This window comes from Ranitomeya imitator, chromosome 10, assembly GCF_032444005.1.
Source record: "Ranitomeya imitator isolate aRanImi1 chromosome 10, aRanImi1.pri, whole genome shotgun sequence".
Lineage (NCBI taxonomy): Eukaryota > Metazoa > Chordata > Amphibia > Anura > Dendrobatidae > Ranitomeya > Ranitomeya imitator.
The window spans coordinates 44,388,489-44,409,567 of NC_091291.1; positions in this window are offsets into that span (position 1 = coordinate 44,388,489).

Genomic DNA, 21,079 nt, shown 5'->3' on the forward strand with positions numbered 1-21,079 from the left:
ATTGCAACCCCAGTGGAGTTAGGCAAAGCAATTAATGTTTCACCCTCGGCAAAAAAAATCTCAGAGAGACATTTTAAAGAAGATTTCATTAAAAATCTCAAGTTGAAAAATAATTATTAGCAATATAATATCAGTTTCAATATATTATTCCAAATTACATTAGTTGAAAAAATGCAATTCCAGCTATTAGTCTCATTCATAGCCATGATTATTGCTTATAAGGCTCCGATTTATTTTCAATGACAGAGTACAATGAGAGATGAAAGTCAATTACATAACCCTGCAATAATGTAAGGGATACAGTGAATTTAATTCTAGTGTTATGTAATACTGTTCTATATTCTAATAATTGAATGTAACCCTACTCGCGTTGGCTGTATTATATTAGAGGAGTAAATTAATTGTGCAAAAGATAGAAAACTGTTCTTGAGAATTACTAACGGATGGCATTTATAAGACGATTCCTGTTTGTAGATTCCAGATATAATACAAAGAAATAGAAAATTGAATACAACTTATTAGGTAAAAATAGTCAAATTCATCATAAACCTGAATTCAGAAAAATAATCATGAACAAGAAATGTGAATTCAATCGGAGGCATGCAGAAGAAAAGTGAACCTCTATAACCTCCTCACTGGTGATGGATAGTGCTGGCCTCAGATTTCTCCACAGACAGAGTTCAATCAAGGCAAAAAAAGCCAGTGCTGACAATAAACAGTAAAGGAAAAAGGACATGCAAAACAAGTGGGTGGCACAGTGCACCGTGCCTTTTGGCCACACCAAAGGTGCACCAGGAACCTTAACTACCATATTTAAAGGGAACCTGTCACCCCGTTTTTTCAGTAGGAGATAAAAATACCGTTAAATAGGGCCTGAGCTGTGCTTTACAATAGGGTATTTTTTGTCCCCTGATTCCCTACCTGTGCTGCCGAAATACCTTACAAAAGTGGCCTTTTTCGCCTGTCAATCAGGCTGGTCAGGTCAGATGGGCGTGGTCACAGCGCTGTTTCTCCCCCACATCTTGCTTATGTTCCCATTGGTGGCGTAGTGCTTCTCGCATGCGCAAGTGCCGAATGCACTGCGCAGCTGTAGAAAAAGAGCGTGCTCGCCGCTATTCAGCGGTTTTTCGGTGGGCGCGGCCATCTTCCTGAGGCCGCGCGTGCGCAGATGGAGTCTCCTGCTTCCCGGGGCTTCAGGAAAATGGCCGCGGGATGCCGCGCGTGCGCAGATGGACATCGCGGCGGCCATTTTCCTGAAGCCGAGTTCGAATCTAGGCTTCAGGAAAATGGCCGCCGCGATATCCATCTGCGCACGCGCGGCATCCCGCGGCCATTTTCCTGAAGCCCCGGGAAGCAGGAGACTCCATCTGCGCACGCGCGGCCTCAGGAAGATGGCCATGCCCACCGAAAAACCGCTGAAGAGCGGCGAGCACGCTCTTTTTCTACAGCTGCGCAGTGCATTCGGCACTTGCGCATGCGAGAAGCACTACGCCACCAACGGGAACATAAGCAAGATGTGGGGGAGAAACAGCGCTGTGACCACGCCCATCTGACCTGACCAGCCTGATTGACAGGCGAAAAAGGCCACTTTTGTAAGGTATTTCGGCAGCACAGGTAGGGAATCAGGGGACAAAAAATACCCTATTGTAAAGCACAGCTCAGGCCCTATTTAACGGTATTTTTATCTCCTACTGAAAAAACGGGGTGACAGGTTCCCTTTAATTAAACTCCAGGTTCTGCAGATCAGATGTAGCAATTTTAAAACGGGCTATATCCCCTACAGGACTATGTGCTTAGTATATGCTGAGAGTTTAGCCTGACACCCCCTTTCCCAACTTTATCCCATACCTTTTAATGGAGAGATACATTAGTTCGACATCAAAATGGTTAACAATGGAGTACAGATACTATTAGTTTGTCTGTGTTATGCTGCCGTTCTTTCTACGGAAGGCGTTCTATCTGACATTTTGTGGAAATAACACACACTATTAAATTTCATTAATCTTGCAGAAGCTTATGCCTGCAAGCCTATGATACATAATAATAACACAAACAGGCTAATCACATTGCTGAAAACATTCGAAGTCAAGACAGGCTGGTATATTCTTGAAATTCGGCAACTCTGATATTTCTTTATGTTATTTTAAGAATAGTTACATTACACTAAATTATTAATAAGAAGAAGCAAGTTACCTGAAACTTTCCTTTATAAGGAACATCTGAATATTATAACATGCAAATGGACTATATGTCGAGAGTAAAAATAAACTTATCGTAAAGTCAATGCATGGATTTGGGCCAAACAAGTTATACTGGAGAACTTTATGTTTATTATTATATCTGAAAGCTTCGATTCATTTAGCAAATTTAGTACAAAGGAAAATTATAAAAGCAAAAGTTGGGCCACATATAGATATACAGTGGGGAAAATAAGTATTTCATACAATGCCAATTTTGCAAGTTTTTTCACCTACAAGGAATGGAGAAGTCTGTCATTTTTATCGTAGGTACATTCAGTTTTCTCACTGTATGGCTCTTGCATGCTGCTGCCAGCTGCAGATACAGTTATGCTCAAAAGTTTACATACCCCGGCAGAATTTTTCCTTTCTTTGACTTTTTTCAGAGAATATGAATGATAACACCTAAACTTTTTCTCCACTCATCGTTAGTGGTTGGGTGAAGCTGGCTACAGCAGAACAAAGTGAAGGTCCTGGAGTGGCCATCTCAGTCTCCTAACCTCAATAGCTCAAGCGTGCAGTTCATGCTAGACAGCCCAGGGATTTACAGGAACTGGAGGTTTTTTGCCAAAAAGAGTGGGCAGCTTTATCAGCTGAGAAAATAAAGAACCTCATCCACAACTACCACAAAAGACTTCAAGCTGTCATTGATGTTAGAGGAGGCAATAATACACGGTGTTAAGAAATGGGTTATGTGAACTATTAATCAGGGTCATTCGGATGTTTTGAGTTGTCATTATGATTTAAAAAGAGAAAACACAGTAGTTTGACAATAAATGGCTTCACCCAACCACTAACCATGAGTGGAGAAAAGGTTTTGGTGTCATCATTCATATTCTCTGAAAAAACGCTGGGGTATGTAAACTTTTGAGCACAACTGTATATACAGTATGAGCCCAATATAGCCTCCTATATATAGTATGAGCCCCATATAGCCTCCTATATACCGTATGAGTCCACATATAGCCTCCTATATGCAGTATGAACCCCATATAGCCTACTATATACAGTATGAGCCCATATATAGCCTCCTATTTATATTATGAGCCCCATATAGCCTCCTATATACTGTATGAGTCCACATATAGCCTCTTATATGCAGTATGAGCCCCATATAGCCTACTATATACAGTATGAGCTCACATATAGCCTCCTATATACAGTAGGAGTCCCATATAGCCTCCTATATACAGTATGAGCCCCATATAGCGTGTATACAGTATGAGCCTCATATAGCCTCCTGTATACAGTATGAGTTCCATATAGCCTCCTATATACAGTATATGCCCACATATATCCTCCTATACACAGTATGAGCCCACATATAGCCTCCTATATACAGCATGAACCCTCACATACCATACACATATTAATTAAAAAAATACAGACAGACATATTCACCTTGCTCCCGTTCCCCTGATGCCCTGCTCCGGTCCGCGAGGCTCCACTTCTAGTCTGGCTAGCATGTACATGCTAGTGCGATGATGTCATCGAGCCAGCACCAGCTGATGACATCATCACACTGACCTCTCACAGTAGAGGTGACGGGAGTTCCCCTGGAGCTGTGATGCCTTTCTGCAGCAGTGCAGTGCTAGGAAAGCGTGCGCTGATGGCAGCGCAAAACACATTATAATGAGGGCAATCTGGTGATTGGTCCCCCGAAACTGTGGGTCCCGGGTGGTAGCCCAGATCATTATTATTTGCCTATGGGTATAACAATTCCATAATATGGCACCATAGTGGGCACCGATTAGGGGCACATAATGGCTAGGCTTCCTACAACACTATGCCATATGGACAAGCTAATGATAAAAATGCACAAGTTTAATATTCTGCTGTTGAAGACTTTTGTATTTTTTATCTACAGCATTGGATGCACAGACTGGATGATTCATAGACTTTTCTATTGATATAGTTTGCGTGCATACAATTGATGTAAGTTGATTCTTCCATGTCAGAATTCCCTGAGGACTGATTTAATTGTATCTTTTTTTATCTTGACCTTTTCTGAAATTAAAACAGGCACATTACAGTGAAAAGTTCTGATAACCAAAAGAGAAGTGTTTCCCTTATGGCAGTCTAGGGATTTAATAAGGGCATTTAACCTATAATGTATGACAACTATTCCATGTTTTTTGGGGGAAAAAAGTGCAAGGTCGCGAAATGTAAGTTAACAAAGTTAATTTTTAATAATATAATTTACATTTGGACTCGTGATTTTGTAATAGAACAAACTATAATTTATGTGACTTGTAGGCTCGAGCATTTATTTGTACTAGCAAAAAAAAAAAACAATTTAATTCAATCAGAAATGAGAGAATCAATCCACAGAGGATTAAGGTCAATTCAAGTTTCCTGAAATTCGCTGTTTCATGCATATTTTGATATTTGAATTCCAGTTTGCATTAAAAAAAGAACTACAGGGCATCAGAGAGCGGGTTAATGTTATTTTGGGATGCTACACGTGCTTCCCCATAATGTTCTGCACCTATGACAACTTACGGATTATCAGACCTTGTACCATGGCGGTTAATACACGGGCCGTCACAGATCAGCAGAGCTATTTTCCATCTCCTGATCCACTGGGTAAATCTCTCTGGTCTGTAAAGTGTAAACGTACCTTCACACTAAGCAAGGTCGCTAGCGAGATCGCTGCTGAGTCACAAGTTTTGTGACGCAACAGAGACCTCAGTAGCGATCTCGCTATGTGTGACACGTAGCAGCGACCTGGCCCCTGCTGTGAGATCGCTGGTCATGTCGAAATGGCCTGGACCTTTTTTTGATCGTTGAGGTCCCGCTGGGTAGCACACATCGCTGTGTTTGACACCTTACCAACGACCTCGTTGATGACTCAGACACCGACACATAGGCGTGCATTTGCGTTGCCTTTTCCGCACCCCTCCGCTCCGATTGGTGGTCGCTACTGCGTTCTGATTGGCGATCATGCCTTCAACAGAAGGCGACATAGTAGCGCTTCCATCCTTTGTTCCTGACCGCGTGGTGGTTTGCAGATCGTTGTAGAGTTCTCCGGCCTGCGACTCCTCTTCGATTTATCTATTCTTCAACGGTTCTTCTGACACCTATATTTTGTGCACGGTAGGTATCGTTTGGGGTCTCAAATGCGTTTTTATTTTCCTTAATTTATAGGGCACCTACTAATTATCAGGTCAGGTCAGGAACAAAGAACGGAAGGGCTATTGTGTCGCCTCATAAGGCAAGGCTGCCACCAATCAGAACGCAGTAGCGACCACCAATCGGAACTGAATGGGCGCGGAAAAGGCAACGCAAATGCACGCCTGTGTGACTACAACGTCACACAGGATGTCCCTCATCGAGGTCTGAATCGTCATAATAGCTGCCATGTGACAGGGTCACAACAACCAACGACATCGTTGTACAGGTCGCTACAGGTCGCCGCATCGCTGCTGCGTCGTTGGGAAGATCTCACTGTTTGACATCTCACCAGCGACCACATAGCGACACAGCAACGATCCCTGACAGGTCGTATCATTGTCGGGATCGCTTTAGAGTCGCTAAGTGTGACGGGGCTCTAAGGTCTTATGGTCAGTAAATGTCTGCCTTGATAGTATTCATTCAAAGGCTGTGGAAATAGAAGAAGCGGTGTATTTATTACTCAAAATGATCCTTGCTGTGAAACTAACAAGAGGTTTGTTCTTTGCTAAATGAAGAAGCAAGCTTTTTTACTAGCTTTCCAAAAATTATACCTTTATTTAGGGAGCAAAAACAGGTATGCCATTTTGCACGTGAGGCTTCTCAACTAGAAGAGAAAAAAATCATCACTTTTTCAGGATTCGTAACAGATTTACTATTTCTGATGCTTCAAAACATGTAGCATCAAATTTCAGTAGGTAGCGATGTTGTAAATGAGCTGGGGCTTTGCATACCATTCTGGTTTAGCAAAACTAGGAAGGTGTGATTTGCCACAAATGAATGACTGAAATGAGTTGACACTTTCTTGACCATAGCCACCAAATTCCTCAAGTGGTTATATTTATGAAAAAAATGTTGCACTAATAAATTCTGGACATGTTCCATGCAGGGATTGTAATATACATCAAAAACCTAGTAGATGTATAAACCAGGCTACAGAATGTTTGCGTTCAAAAAACTTGAAAACTATATTGACATACATAGAATAAAATGTATTTATACACACAATAATACAACAGGATGCCTCCAATCCAAAAACCGGCACTGAGAGTGTTAACAGATATATAGCCAATGTTAATTTAAAACAAAATATATAAGGAGCATTTCCATTACAGTCATGTGACTTATATTGTGTGGCTAAAGAGTATATTTACGGTCGAGTAGGTTGCTAGGGGAAAGATTACTGTACTCTGGTGCTAATAAGGCTATATGCAGGCTAAAGAAAGGCCTATCGTATATATATAAATGTTATTTTTGTTTATGGCCGCTGTGCCTTATATATATATAGGCTCCCGGAACATGTGCACCTCATTAGCAGGGTTTAGCTAGGTAGTAAATAGTAAATAAACAAACATCAATTAGATAGTCAGGGAGCCATGTGTACAATGGCGCCCAGATTGTATGCCCCCTGGTAGTGAAGAAATGACGCAAATAGAGCCCCAACAGTAGCCTAATCAAGATCCATAATTACCTCTGCACACTCACAAAGCCGGTAAGATACCCCTACGCGCGTTTCGATAAGCTTCTTCTTCCGGGGGCGTCTCCGGATGCGTCTATGTATGTCAATAAAGTTTTCCAGTTTTTTGAACGCAAACATTCTGTAGCCTGGTTTATACAACTACTAGGTTTTTGATGTATTGATATAGTGAATGTGTTCTGGATTTCTCTTTTTTGGACTAATATGTATAAAAGGGATTGTAATATGCTTAGCTTAAATACTGTATAAGGAACCCATAATGTTCTGGGTATTGTCAAAGGGCCAGCCAGAGGGAGATTATTTGCTTGATGCACTGCAGCGACGCGTCCATGTTCGGACTGGCCTGGCAGAGAATCGGGGAAATCCTTGCCTGGGCCCTTGCTGTGGATCAGATACATAGAGAGGGGAAGAAGAAAAAAATTCTGCGTTTTTAGGAGCATGGCCACTTTAAAAGCACAGGCAGAGTACAGTATGTGTAGGGTCACGAGCACGCAGCGTTCATTACCTGAACTGCCACGTTGCACGTCCGGATGAACACTGGCGAGTAGAGTTGAGCGACCTTGACCTTTTTAGAGTCGAGCCGGGTTTTGCGAAACCCGACTATCTCAAAAGTCGGGTCGAGTGAAATCGGCCGATTATGACGTAAAGTCGGGATCGACCGAAACACGAAACCCAATGCAAGTCAATGGGGCAGCATAGTCGGCAGTGAGTGGGGGCCAGGAAAACACCTAGAGTGCCCATTTTAATGTCAAAACCATCCATTCTTCTTAATGAAGCTTGTCAAGCGTAATTTACCTTATAATAATTGGAAGGCATTTGAAATTGGGGGTCATTTGGCTAAAGTTGTGGTGGGTAGGGCTGGTTCAAGTAATTAGTGGGCCCAGGAAATCTGGACCACGTCACGGCAGTGGAGCAGGGAGAGGTAAGTATTTCAACTTTGCAAGTGCTGTGAACCTGAGCAAGCAGGGGGGGCCCACTCGTTGGCATTGGCACTGGCACAGGGCCCCTCAAAGTACAGCGGTGTGTTTGCACGGCGGGGGCGCCTCCCACCGGCAGCAACACTTTTGCGTACCATGAGAGGCCCTGTGCCAGTGACGTCGCCAACTAGTATTCCTCCCCCCACCTGATGAAGGAACCTGCACTTTCATCTGCACCTTCCTGTTTGTCCCCGTGTAAGGTGGTATGGTATGCGGGAAGGGGGACCTGACTTTCAGCAGGGTCACAATCTTGCAGTGTAGCGTGCATGGGAAATGTTGCGTTATGGGTCAATGTACCAGCAGACTCATCTATCACTGGCTGGGCAATGGGCAGGATGAGGAGGAAACACAGATATAGGCCCAAAGAATAAAGTGGGCTAAATGCAGTTCAAAATTGGTAACAAAGGACTAATCAGGGGGCATTGCAGTGGAGGACAACTGGAATGAGAGGCTGACACAGAGAGTAGGCCCAAATCAGTAAGTAGTCGAAATGCAGTTCAAAATTGGCAACAGTAGTAAACAGGCGGCACAGCTTTGTTCAGTGGAGGAGAACAGCAAGGAGTGGCAGACACCGATAGTAGGCCCCAACCCAACTAGTAGGCCAAATGCAGTCTAACATTAACAACTACTTAACGAGCGCCTGAAAACGGAATTTCAGGACAGGAAACCAGGAGAACAGCAAGGAGCGGCAGACACCGATAGTAGGCCCCAAACCAACTAGTACGCCAAATGCAGTTGTTCCGTTTAACCACAATTTAATGAGAGCCTGAAGATAGAAGTTCAGGAAAGGCAACCTGGAGAACACCTTGGAGTGGAACACACCATCTCTCTACACCCCATACCCAATTTGTAGGTCTAATGCAGCGTAGTTTCCAACAACTACTAAACGAGAGCATGATGATCGAAGCATTGGCGAGGAAACCTGGGGAACACCTTGGAGTGGAACACACCATCTCTCTACAGTGGAACACACCATCTCTCTACACCCCATACCCAATTTGTAGGCCTAATGCAGCGTAGTTTCCAACAACTACTAAACGAGAGCCGGAAGATCGAAGCAATGGAGAGGAAACCTGGGGAACACCTTGGAGTGTAACACACCATCTCTCTACACCCCATACCCAATTTGTAGGCCTAATGCAGCGTAGTTTCCAACAACTACTAAACGAGAGCCGGAAGATCGAAGCAATGGAGAGGAAACCTGGGGAACACCTTGGAGTGTAACACACCATCTCTCTACACCCCATACCCAATTTGTAGGCCTAATGCAGCGTAGTTTCCAACAACTACTAAACGAGAGCCGGAAGATCGAAGCAATGGAGAGGAAACCTGGGGAACACCTTGGAGTGTAACACACCTTCTCTCTACACCCCATACCCAATTTGTAGGCCTAATGCAGCGTAGTTTCCAACAACTACTAAACGAGAGCCGGAAGATCGAAGCAATGGAGAGGAAACCTGGGGAACACCTTGGAGTGTAACACACCATCTCTCTACACCCCATACCCAATTTGTAGGCCTAATGCAGCGTAGTTTCCAACATCTACTAAACAAGAGCATGATGATCGAAGCATTGGCGAGGAAACCTGGGGAACACCTTGGAGTGGAACACACCATCTCTCTACAGTGGAACACACCATCTCTCTACACCCCATACCCAATTTGTAGGCCTAATGCAGTGTAGTTTCCAACAACTACTAAACGAGAGCCGGAAGATCGAAGCTCAGGAAAGGCAACCTGGAGAACACCTTGGAGTGGAACACACCATCTCTCTACACCCCATACCCAATTTGTAGGCCCAATGCAGCGTAGTTTCCAACAACTACTAAACGAGAGCCGGAAGATCGAAGCAATGGAGAGAAAACCTGGGGAACACCTTGGAGTGTAACACACCATCTCTCTACACCGCATACCCAATTTGTAGGCCTAATGCAGCGTAGTTTCCAACATCTACTAAACGAGAGCCGGAAGATCGAAGCTCAGGAAAGGCAACCTGGGGAACACCTTGGAGTGTAACAAACCCTCTCTCTACACCACGGAAGGGCTGATTCTTAGGAAGGAAGGCTGTCGGAAAGAAGCAGGGCGCGTCCGAGGGTGATTATATTCTTATTAGGTATATACTCACCCTCGGACGCGCCCTGCTTCTTTATTTGTAATGAATGTTTATTTGCAATGTGGTTTTGACTTACTCTATTTTTTTGGTAAATAATGATTTTATTATTTTCATTGTTTTGCATCTTCTTGGCAATAATATAAAGAAGACGCGACAGGACAACACTCGGTGGATGCCATATCTGTGTTTAAAATTGAAAAAACCTTTCAGTTAACTACTTGCAGGAGAAAGTTATTGTAGCTGGTGGCCATTTTTAGTACTGTACCAGATTTTTGTTGTATGTGTTTGTTTTTAATGTTAAAATGTCTGCATTTGATATCTCTCCAGTATTTTCTTTTTTATAAGCAAAATACTTATTTTTATATTTTCTGATGTTGGTTCCAGGGGTACACGGGCAGCAGTGGTGTGGTCAGTGGAGGCCTAGTGGAAGGAGTGACCGCAGACAGGCATCGAAGGCCTAAAATAATAACACATGGCTGTAGGCAATTTTAAATTGGTTCCAGGGGTACACGGGCAGCAGTGGTGTGGTCAGTGGAGGCCTAGTGGAAGGAGTGACCGCAGACAGGCATCGAAGGCCTAAAATAATAACACATGGCTGTAGGCAATTTTAAATTGGTTCCAGGGGTACACGGGCAGCAGTGGTGTGGTCAGTGGAGGCCTAGTGGAAGGAGTGACCGCAGACAGGCATCGAAGGCCTAAAATAATAACACATGGCTGTAGGCAATTTTAAATTGGTTCCAGGGGTACACGGGCAGCAGTGGTGTGGTCAGTGGAGGCCTAGTGGAAGGAGTGACCGCAGACAGGCATCGAAGGCCTAAAATAATAACACATGGCTGTAGGCAATTTTAAATTGGTTCCAGGGGTACACGGGCAGCAGTGGTGTGGTCAGTGGAGGCCTAGTGGAAGGAGTGACCGCAGACAGGCATCGAAGGCCTAAAATAATAACACATGGCTGTAGGCAATTTTAAATTGGTTCCAGGGGTACACGGGCAGCAGTGGTGTGGTCAGTGGAGGCCTAGTGGAAGGAGTGACCGCAGACAGGCATCGAAGGCCTAAAATAATAACACATGGCTGTAGGCAATTTTAAATTGATTCCAGGGGTACACGGGCAGCAGTGGTGTGGTCAGTGGAGGCCTAGTGGAAGGAGTGACCGCAGACAGGCATCGAAGGCCTAAAATAATAACACATGGCTGTAGGCAATTTTAAATTGGTTCCAGGGGTACACGGGCAGCAGTGGTGTGGTCAGTGGAGGCCTAGTGGAAGGAGTGACTGCAGACAGGCATCGAAGGCCTAAAATAATAACACATGGCTGTAGGCAATTTTAAATTGGTTCCAGGGGTACACGGGCAGCAGTGGTGTGGTCAGTGGAGGCCTAGTGGAAGGAGTGACCGCAGACAGGCATCGAAGGCCTAAAATAATAACACATGGCTGTAGGCAATTTTAAATTGGTTCCAGGGGTACACGGGCAGCAGTGGTGTGGTCAGTGGAGGCCTAGTGGAAGGAGTCACCGCAGACAGGCATCGAAGGCCTAAAATAATAACACATGGCTGTAGGCAATTTTAAATTGGTTACAGGGGTACACGGGCAGCAGTGGTGTGGTCAGTGGAGGCCTAGTGGAAGGAGTGACCGCAGACAGGCATCGAAGGCCTAAAATAATAACACATGGCTGTAGGCAATTTTAAATTGGTTCCAGGGGTACACGGGCAGCAGTGGTGTGGTCAGTGGAGGCCTAGTGGAAGGAGTGACCGCAGACAGGCATCGAAGGCCTAAAATAATAACACATGGCTGTAGGCAATTTTAAATTGGTTCCAGGGGTACACGGGCAGCAGTGGTGTGGTCAGTGGAGGCCTAGTGGAAGGAGTGACCGCAGACAGGCATCGAAGGCCTAAAATAATAACACATGGCTGTAGGCAATTTTAAATTGGTTACAGGGGTACACGGGCAGCAGTGGTGTGGTCAGTGGAGGCCTAGTGGAAGGAGTGACCACAGACAGGCATCGAAGGCCTAACATAACAAAAATGTCAATACAATGGTATTGTCAGTGGCAGGCATTGAAGGATGTCAGCGCATTGTAGCGTTTCACTCGCTACGGGTCTAGGGGACACTCGCTTACGTGCGGCGGGTGACACTCAGGAGACACGTTTCTTTAGAAGTTCTCAGATTTATTGCTCCATAAACCACATAACAGTGTGAACCACAGGTAAACAAACAGTCTTTAGCTCAGGAAAGGAAAATACAAAAGTCCAGTCCTTCAGGCTCAGTCCTGCAGCCTTAACACACTTTGGAGGCATTCTCCTCCACACACACAGACTCCTGTCTGTAGTGTCCCATCTGGACACAGGGACCTCTGTCCACCGTGACAGATTCCCAAACACTCTCTTACCATGTGCTACACATCTCCATTAAGTAGCCTGAAACCACACCCATTGGTGAAGTAACGTCACATGATTAGACATGTGGCTATGACATCACCACAGGTCCTGAAACAAACACAAATAGGCATGGTTATGCCCCTTACCCAGGGGTGAGTTATATGGGTAGCCAGACCCTCCCATCTCTCATAGCTACCCGTAACCCGGACCCAAACATCCTAAACAATTCCTTATTGCCTTATGTGTATTAAACAAAACACTCCGGGTTACATCACAGCGGCAAGCCTTCTCTGTGATACATACCTCCCATCGACTATACAAGCTTTAGCCATGCTACAGCATAGACTAAACATTGGTGGAGCTGTGAGATAATTTTGCAAGTGGTAGAGCACTGTTTGAGCTGGGGTGGGGGGAAACTGTCTTGTGGCCGGCGGTACAGGCCCAGGGCCCCTCATATTACAACGGTGTGTCTGACGTTGGGTGCGCACCACCACCGCCAGAGACACTTTATTGTACTAGGAGGGACCCAGTGGCAGTGCCGTCGACCAAAAGCGGGCTCACCCACCTCTTCAGACAAACTGCACTCTCACGGGTGCTGTCGCCAAGTGTCGATACCACGGCCCCGTGTGGGGAGTTTGGCCATTTAGTGAGGTGTAAACATGTCGTATGCTGGACAATCAGGTGCAGAAAATTACAAGATTGGAAAAGGCATTCAGAATAGTCCACAGGCAAGACCTTTTCATAGGAAAGCTAGGTGTCAGCCGGGCAAGGTGGGGCAAAAGATTTCGAAATCCAGTTGTGGTTCATTTTAATGAAGGTTAGATCATCTACATTTTGGGTAGCCAGACGAGTCCTTTTTTCTGTTAGTATTGAACCTGCAGCACTGAATACTCTTTCTGATAGGACACTAGCTGCCGGGCAAGCAAGCTCCTGCAATGCATATTCTGCCAATTCTGGCCAGGTGTCTAATTTTGATGCCCAGTAATCAAATGGGAATGACGGTTGAGGGAGAACATCGATAAGGGATGAAAAATAGTTTGTAACCATACTGGACAAATGTTGTCTCCTGTCACTTTGAATTGATGCTGCAGTACCTGTCCTGTCTGCGGTCATAGCAAAATCACTCCACAACCTGGTCAGAAAACCCCTCTGGCCAACGCCACTTCTGATTTCTGCCCCTCTAACTCCTCTGGTCTGCTGGCCCCTGCAGCTCGTGTGAGAACGATCACGGGCGCTGTGTGCAGGGAATGCCAGAAGCAAACGGTCAACAAGAGTTGATTGTTTGGTTGCTAATATTAGTTCCAAGTTCTCATGTGGCATTATATTTTGCAATTTGCCTTTATAGCGAGGATCAAGGAGGCAGGCCAACCAGTAATCGTCATCATTCATCATTTTAGTTATGCGTGTGTCCCTTTTGAGGATACGTAAGGCATAATCCGCCATGTGGGCCAAAGTTCCAGTTCTCAAATCTGCGGTTGTGCTTGGTTGAGGGGCAGTTTCAGGCAAATCCACGTCACTTGTGTCCCTCAAAAAACCAGAACCCGGCCTTGCCGCGCCACCAATTTCCAGTGGCCCCGGAAAAGCTTCCTCATTAAAAATATAATCATCCCCATCATCCTCCTCGTCCTCCTCCTCCTCTTCGCCCGCTACCTTGTCTTGTACACTGCCCTGGCCAGACAATGGCTGACTGTCATCAAGGCTTTCCTCTTCCTCAGCTGCAGACGCCTGATCCTTTATGTGCGTCAAACTTTGCATCAGCAGACGCATTAGGGGGATGCTCATGCTTATTATGGCGTTGTCTGCACTAACCAGCCGTGTGCATTCCTCAAAACACTGAAGGACTTGGCACATGTCTTGTATCTTCGACCACTGCACACCTGACAACTCCATGTCTGCCATCCTACTGCCTGCCCGTGTATGTGTATCCTCCCACAAAAACATAACAGCCCGCCTCTGTTCACACAGTCTCTGAAGCATGTGCAGTGTTGAGTTCCACCTTGTTGCAACGTCTATGATTAGGCGATGCTGGGGAAGGTTCAAAGAACGCTGATAGGTCTGCATACGGCTGGAGTGTACGGGCGAACGGCGGATATGTGAGCAAAGTCCACGCACTTTGAGGAGCAGGTTGGATAACCCCGGATAACTTTTCAGGAAGCACTGCACCACCAGGTTTAAGGTGTGAGCCAGGCAAGGAATGTGTTTCAGTTGGGAAAGGGAGATGGCAGCCATGAAATTCCTTCCGTTATCACTCACTACCTTGCCTGCCTCAAGATCTACAGTGCCCAGCCACGACTCCGTTTCTTTCTGCAAGAACTCGGACAGAACTTCCGCGGTGTGTCTGTTGTCGCCCAAACACTTCATAGCCAATACAGCCTGCTGACGTTTGCCAGTAGCTGCCCCATAATGGGAGACCTGGTGTGCAACAGTGGCAGCTGCGGATGGAGTGGTTGTGCGACTGCGGTCTGTGGACGAGCTCTCGCTTCTGCAGGAGGACGAAGAGGAGGAGGAGGGGGTGCGAACGGCTACAGCCAATTGTTTCCTAGACCGTGGGCTAGGCAGAACTGTCCCAAACTTGCTGTCCCCTGTGGACCCTGCATCCACCACATTTACCCAGTGTGCCGTGATGGACACGTAACGTCCCTGGCCATGCCTACTGGTCCATGCATCTGTTGTCAGGTGCACCTTTGTGCTCACAGATTGCCTGAGTGCATGGACGATGCGCTCTTTAACATGCTGGTGGAGGGCTGGGATGGCTTTTCTGGAAAAAAAGTGTTGACTGGGTAGCTCGTAGCGTGGTACAGCGTAGTCCATCAGGGCTTTGAAAGCTTCGCTTTCAACTAACCGGTAGGGCATCATCTCTAACGAGATTAGTCTAGCTATGTGTGCGTTCAAACCCTGTGTACGCGGATGCGAGGCTAAGTACTTCCTTTTTCTAACCATAGTCTCATGTAGGGTGAGCTGGACTGGAGAGCTGGAGATCGTGGAACTAGCGGGGGTGCCGGTGGACATGGCAGACTGAGAGACGGTGGGAGATGGTATTGTTGCCACCGGTGCCCTAGATGCAGTGTTTCCTACTACGAAACTGGTGATTCCCTGACCCTGACTGCTTTGGCCTGGCAAAGAAACCTGCACAGATACTGCAGGTGGTGCGGAAAATGGTGGCCCTACACTGCCGGAAGGGATGTTGCGTTGCTGACTAGCTTCATTGGCCGAGGGTGCTACAACCTTAAGGGACGTTTGGTAGTTAGTCCAGGCTTGCAAATGCATGGTGGTTAAATGTCTATGCATGCAACTTGTATTGAGACTTTTCAGATTCTGTCCTCTGCTTAAGGTAGTTGAACATTTTTGACAGATGACTTTGCGCTGATCAATTGGATGTTGTTTAAAAAAATGCCAGACTGCACTCTTTCTAGCATCGGATACCTTTTCAGGCATTGCAGACTGAGCTTTAACCGGATGGCCACGCTGTCCTCCAACAGGTTTTGGCTTTGCCACGTGTTTTGGGCAAGATACGGGCCCGGCAGATGGAACCTGTTGCGATGTTGATGCCTGCTGCGGCCCCTCCTCCTCCGCTTCAGAACTGCTGCCGCCTGCACCCTGTTCCCCCAATGGCTGCCAATCGGGGTCAAGAACTGGGTCATCTATTACCTCTTCTTGTAGCTCGTGTGCAACTTCGTCTGTGTCACCGTGTCGGTCGGTGGTATAGCGTTCGTGATGGGGCAACATAGTCTCATCAGGGTCTGATTCTTGATCAGCACCCTGCGAGGGCAATGTTGTGGTCTGAGTCAAAGGACCAGCATAGTAGTCTGGCTGTGGCTGTGCATCAGTGCACTCCATGTCAGATTCAACTTGTAATGGGCATGGACTGTTAACTGCTTCACTTTCTAAGCCAGGGACGGTATGTGTAAAGAGCTCCATGGAGTAACCCGTTGTGTCGCCTGCTGCATTCTTCTCTGTTGTTGTTTTTGCTGAAGAGGACAAGGAAGCGACTTGTCCCTGACCGTGAACATCCACTAACGACGCGCTGCTTTGACATTTACCAGTTTCACGAGAGGAGGCAAAAGAGCTAGAGGCTGAGTCAGCAAGATAATCCAAAACTTGCTCTTGCTGCTCCGGCTTTAAAAGCGGTTTTCCTACTCCCAGAAAAGGGAGCGTTCGAGGCCTTGTGTAGCCAGACGACGAACCTGGCTCCACAGCTCCAGACTTAGGTGCAATATTTTTTTTCCCACGACCAGCTGATGCTCCACCACTACCACTACCCTCATTACCAGCTGACAATGAACGCCCCCGGCCACGACCTCTTCCACCATACTTCCTCATTGTTTTAAAAACGTAAACAAACTAACGGTATTTGTTGCTGTCACACAAATTACACGGTGAGCTATAACTTCAGTATGATTTAGCTACCCCTTTACAGGTGAGTGAGACCACAACGAAAATCAGGCACAATGTTACACACTCTGTTGTTGGTGGCAACAAATGAGAGAGATGCCACACACGCAGGACTGTCACTGAAGCACAAATGTAAATATTAATCTCCCACTGATTTGATTTTTTTTTTTTTTAAGGGAGACTTTAGGAAAAAAAATAATAGAATAAAATGATTTTTTCAGGAAGAATTTAGAAACCAAATAAAATAAAATGATTTTTTCAGGGAGAATTTAGAAAACAAATAAAACAAAAAAAGGCTTTCTATGGCCCACTGAGTGAGAGATGACGCACACAGGAGTCAGGAGTGGCACACAAGCCCAGAGGCCAATATTTATCTCCCACTGATTGATGTAGTGATTTTTTCAGGTAGATTTTGGAACCCAAATCAAGCTAAAAAAAAATAATAGGCTTTCTATGGCCCACAATTGGAGAGAGAGAGAGAGATGGCACACCCAGGAGTCAAGACTGGCACACAAGCAGAAAGGGCAATATTAATCTCCCACTGATTTGTTTTTTTTTGTTTTTTTTTCAGGGAGACTTTAGGAAAAAAAAAAATAGAATAAAATGATTTTTTGAGGAAGAATTTAGAAACCAAATAAAATAAAATGATTTTTTTCAGGGAGAATTTAGAAAACAAATAAAACAAAAAAAGGCTTTCTATGGCCCACTGAGTGAGAGATGACGCACACAGGAGTCAGGAGTGGCACACAAGCCCAGAGGCCAATATTTATCTCCCACTGATTGATGTAGTGATTTTTTCAGGTAGATTTTGGAACCCAAATCAAGCTAAAAAAAATAATAGGCTTTCTATGGCCCACAATTGGAGAGAGAGAGAGAGATGGCACACCCAGGACTGGCACACAAGCAGAAAGGGCAATATTAATCTCCCACTGATTTGTTTTTTTTTTTTTTTTCAGGGAGACTTTAGGAAAAAAAAAAATAGAATAAAATGATTTTTTCAGGAAGAATTTAGAAACCAAATAAAATAAAATGATTTTTTCAGGGAGAATTTAGAAAACAAATAAAACAAAAAAAGGCTTTCTATGGCCCACTGAGTGAGAGATGACGCACACAGGAGTCAGGAGTGGCACACAAGCCCAGAGGCCAATATTTATCTCCCACTGATTGATGTAGTGATTTTTTCAGGTAGATTTTGGAACCCAAATCAAGCTAAAAAAATAATAGGCTTTCTATGGCCCACAATTGGAGAGAGAGAGAGATGGCACACCCAGGAGTCAAGACTGGCACACAAGCAGAAAGGGCAATATTAATCTCCCACTGATTTTTTTTTTTTTTTTTTCAGGGAGACTTTAGGAAAAAAAAAAATAGAATAAAATGATTTTTTCAGGAAGAATTTAGAAACCAAAGAAAATAAAATGATTTTTTCAGGGAGAATTTAGAAAACAAATAAAACAAAAAAAGGCTTTCTATGGCCCACTGAGTGAGAGATGACGCACACAGGAGTCAGGAGTGGCACACAAGCCCAGAGGCCAATATTTATCTCCCACTTTTTTTTTTTTGTTCCAGGGAAAATTTATAAACCCAATAAAAAAAATAATAAATAGGCTTTCTATGGCCCACTATCTGAGAGACAGAGAGAGATGGCACGCTTAGGACTGGCACACAAGCCCAAAGGCCAATATTAATCTCCCTTTTTTTTTAAGGGAGAATTTATAAAACCAAAAAAAAATAAATAAATAGGCTTTCTATGGCCCACTATTTGTGAGAGAGATGGCACGCTCAGGACTGGCACACAAGCCCAGAGGCCAATATTTATCTCCCACTTTTTTTTTTTTTTTCCAGGGAAAATTTATAAACCCATTAAAAAAATAAAAAAATAAATAGGCTTTCTATGGCCCACTATCTGAGAGAGAGAGATGGCACGCTTAGGACTGGCACACAAGCCCAAAGGCCAATATTAATCTCCCTTTTTTTTTAAGGGAGAATTTATAAAACCAAAAAAAAATAAATAAATAGGCTTTCTATGGCCCACTATTTGTGAGAGAGATGGCACGCTCAGGACTGGCACACAAGCCCAGAGGCCAATATTAATCTCCCACTTTTTTTTTTTTTTTCCAGGGAAAATTTATAAACCCATTAAAAAAAAAAATTAATAAATAGGCTTTCTATGGCCCACTATCTGAGAGAGAGAGATGGCACGCTTAGGACTGGCACACAAGCCCAAAGGCCAATATTAATCTCCCACTGATTGATTTATTGATTTTTTCAGGTAGAATTTAGAACCCAAATAAAGCAAAAAAAAAAAAAAAAGGGCTTTCTATGGCCCACTGAGTGAGTGATGATGCACACAGGAGTCAGGAGTGGCACACAAGCCCTGAGGCCAATATTTTTCTCCCACTGATTGATGTAGTGATTTTTTCAGGTAGATTTTAGAACCCAAATCAAGCAAAAAAATAAATAGGCTTTCTATGGCCCACTGAGTGAGAGATGACACAGACAGGGATGGCACTCTAGCAGAAATGTCAATCTTAATCTCCCACAAAAAAAAAAAAAAAACAGGGAGTGTCCTTCAATTACTATCTCCCTGCAGTAATCTCAGCCAGGTATGGCAGGCAGCAATAAGGAGTGGACTGATGCACAAATTAAATAAAAAGTGTGTACAAACCAAAAAGATAGCTGTGCAGAAAGGAAGGAACAAGAGGATTTGTGCTTTGAAAAAAGCAGTTGGTTTGCACAGCGGCGTACACACAGCAATGCAGCTATCAGGGAGCCTTCTAGGGCAGCCCAATGAGCTACAGCGCTGAGGGAAAAAAAAAAAATGTAGCTTCCACTGTCCCTGCAAACCGAAGGTGGTGTTGGGCAGTGGAAATCGCTACAGCACAAGCGGTTTGGTGGTTAATGGACCCTGCCTAACGCTATCCCTGCTTCTGACGAAGCGGCAGCAACCTCTCCCTAAGCTCAGATCAGCAGCAGTAACATGGCGGTCGGCGGGAACGCCCCTTTATAGCCCCTGTGACGCCGCAGACAGCAAGCCAATCACTGCAATGCCCTTCTCTAAGATGGTGGGGACCAGGACCTATGTCATCACGCTGCCCACACCCTGCGTTTACCTTCATTGGCTGAGAAATGGCGCTTTTCGCGTCATTGAAACGCGACTTTGGCGCGAAAGTCGCGTACCGCATGGCCGACCCCGCACAGGGGTCGGATCGGGTTTCATGAAACCCGACTTTGCCAAAAGTCTGCGACTTTTGAAAATGAACGACCCGTTTCGCTCAACCCTACTGGCGAGTGCACGTCTGACGTTGCCAGCATAAGATGTCAGTGTCAAGCACTGCACGTGTCAGCTGCCAGCTTCTGCCATGTCAGCGGCCAATTTAACATGATCACGCCGGATCTGTAGAGGAGGACACTACGCTGCGCTGGAAGAGCAGGCAGTTAAATGGGATCTTTTTCCCCCCCCTTCCGTGCATGTGGCATGGTGTAGGGGGGCAGGATGATTATATGGGGGACCAGGATGAATATATGAGGGGCCAGGATAGTGATGCCTGATAGCAAACTGTCCATTACTAACACCTGGGCTTAGTGTCAGCAGACATAAAACAGATTACATCAACCGCAAATCTATTGCCCCACTTGCCAATGCATAAGGGTAAGTGGGAAGAACCGGTCAAATCACCAGATGCATGTAATGGATATGCCTTTCCTGGGGCAGATGCAGGCTGCTAATTTTAGGCTGGGAAGGGCCAATATCTGTGGCTTCTTCCCTGTCTGAGAAAACCAGCCCCAGCAATCTGTTTTAGCTTAGCTGGATATTAAAAATGGGGAGACCTGGGGTAATTTTTTAAATCAGCTATTTATATAATTAAAAAAGACGGCATAGGGACCCTGTCAGCTCTACCTGCGCTGGTTATCAAAAATAGGGGAGACCATGTGTTGGTAAAGCTGCAAGGCATCATTTGGCTGCCTGACTGACTATGCCTGATGTCATTAGCCCTCTCTCTGGCTCTTGCAGTCTTCAGCTATGTGTAAAATGGTGCAGGCTTTTTTTTGAACCTTGTAAATCGTCTCAAATAGTGTTCAAATTTGCAGGGAGTTACAAATTGTAGGAATTTGGACTTGAAGTTGATCCACAGCAGATCGATCCACCCATCTACAGTTAAACACTATTATAAAAATTAAATGTTATATAATGCAGTGATAAAAATCAGTATTCTATGACTAAGGGCAGTTGCCAAATATGCGTCAGATATAAATGAGTTAGCAGAACAAGTTCATGTTTTTATGGACTTGAAATAAAGACTAGAACAAGGTAATTGCATGGCATTCCGTATACGGTGAGGT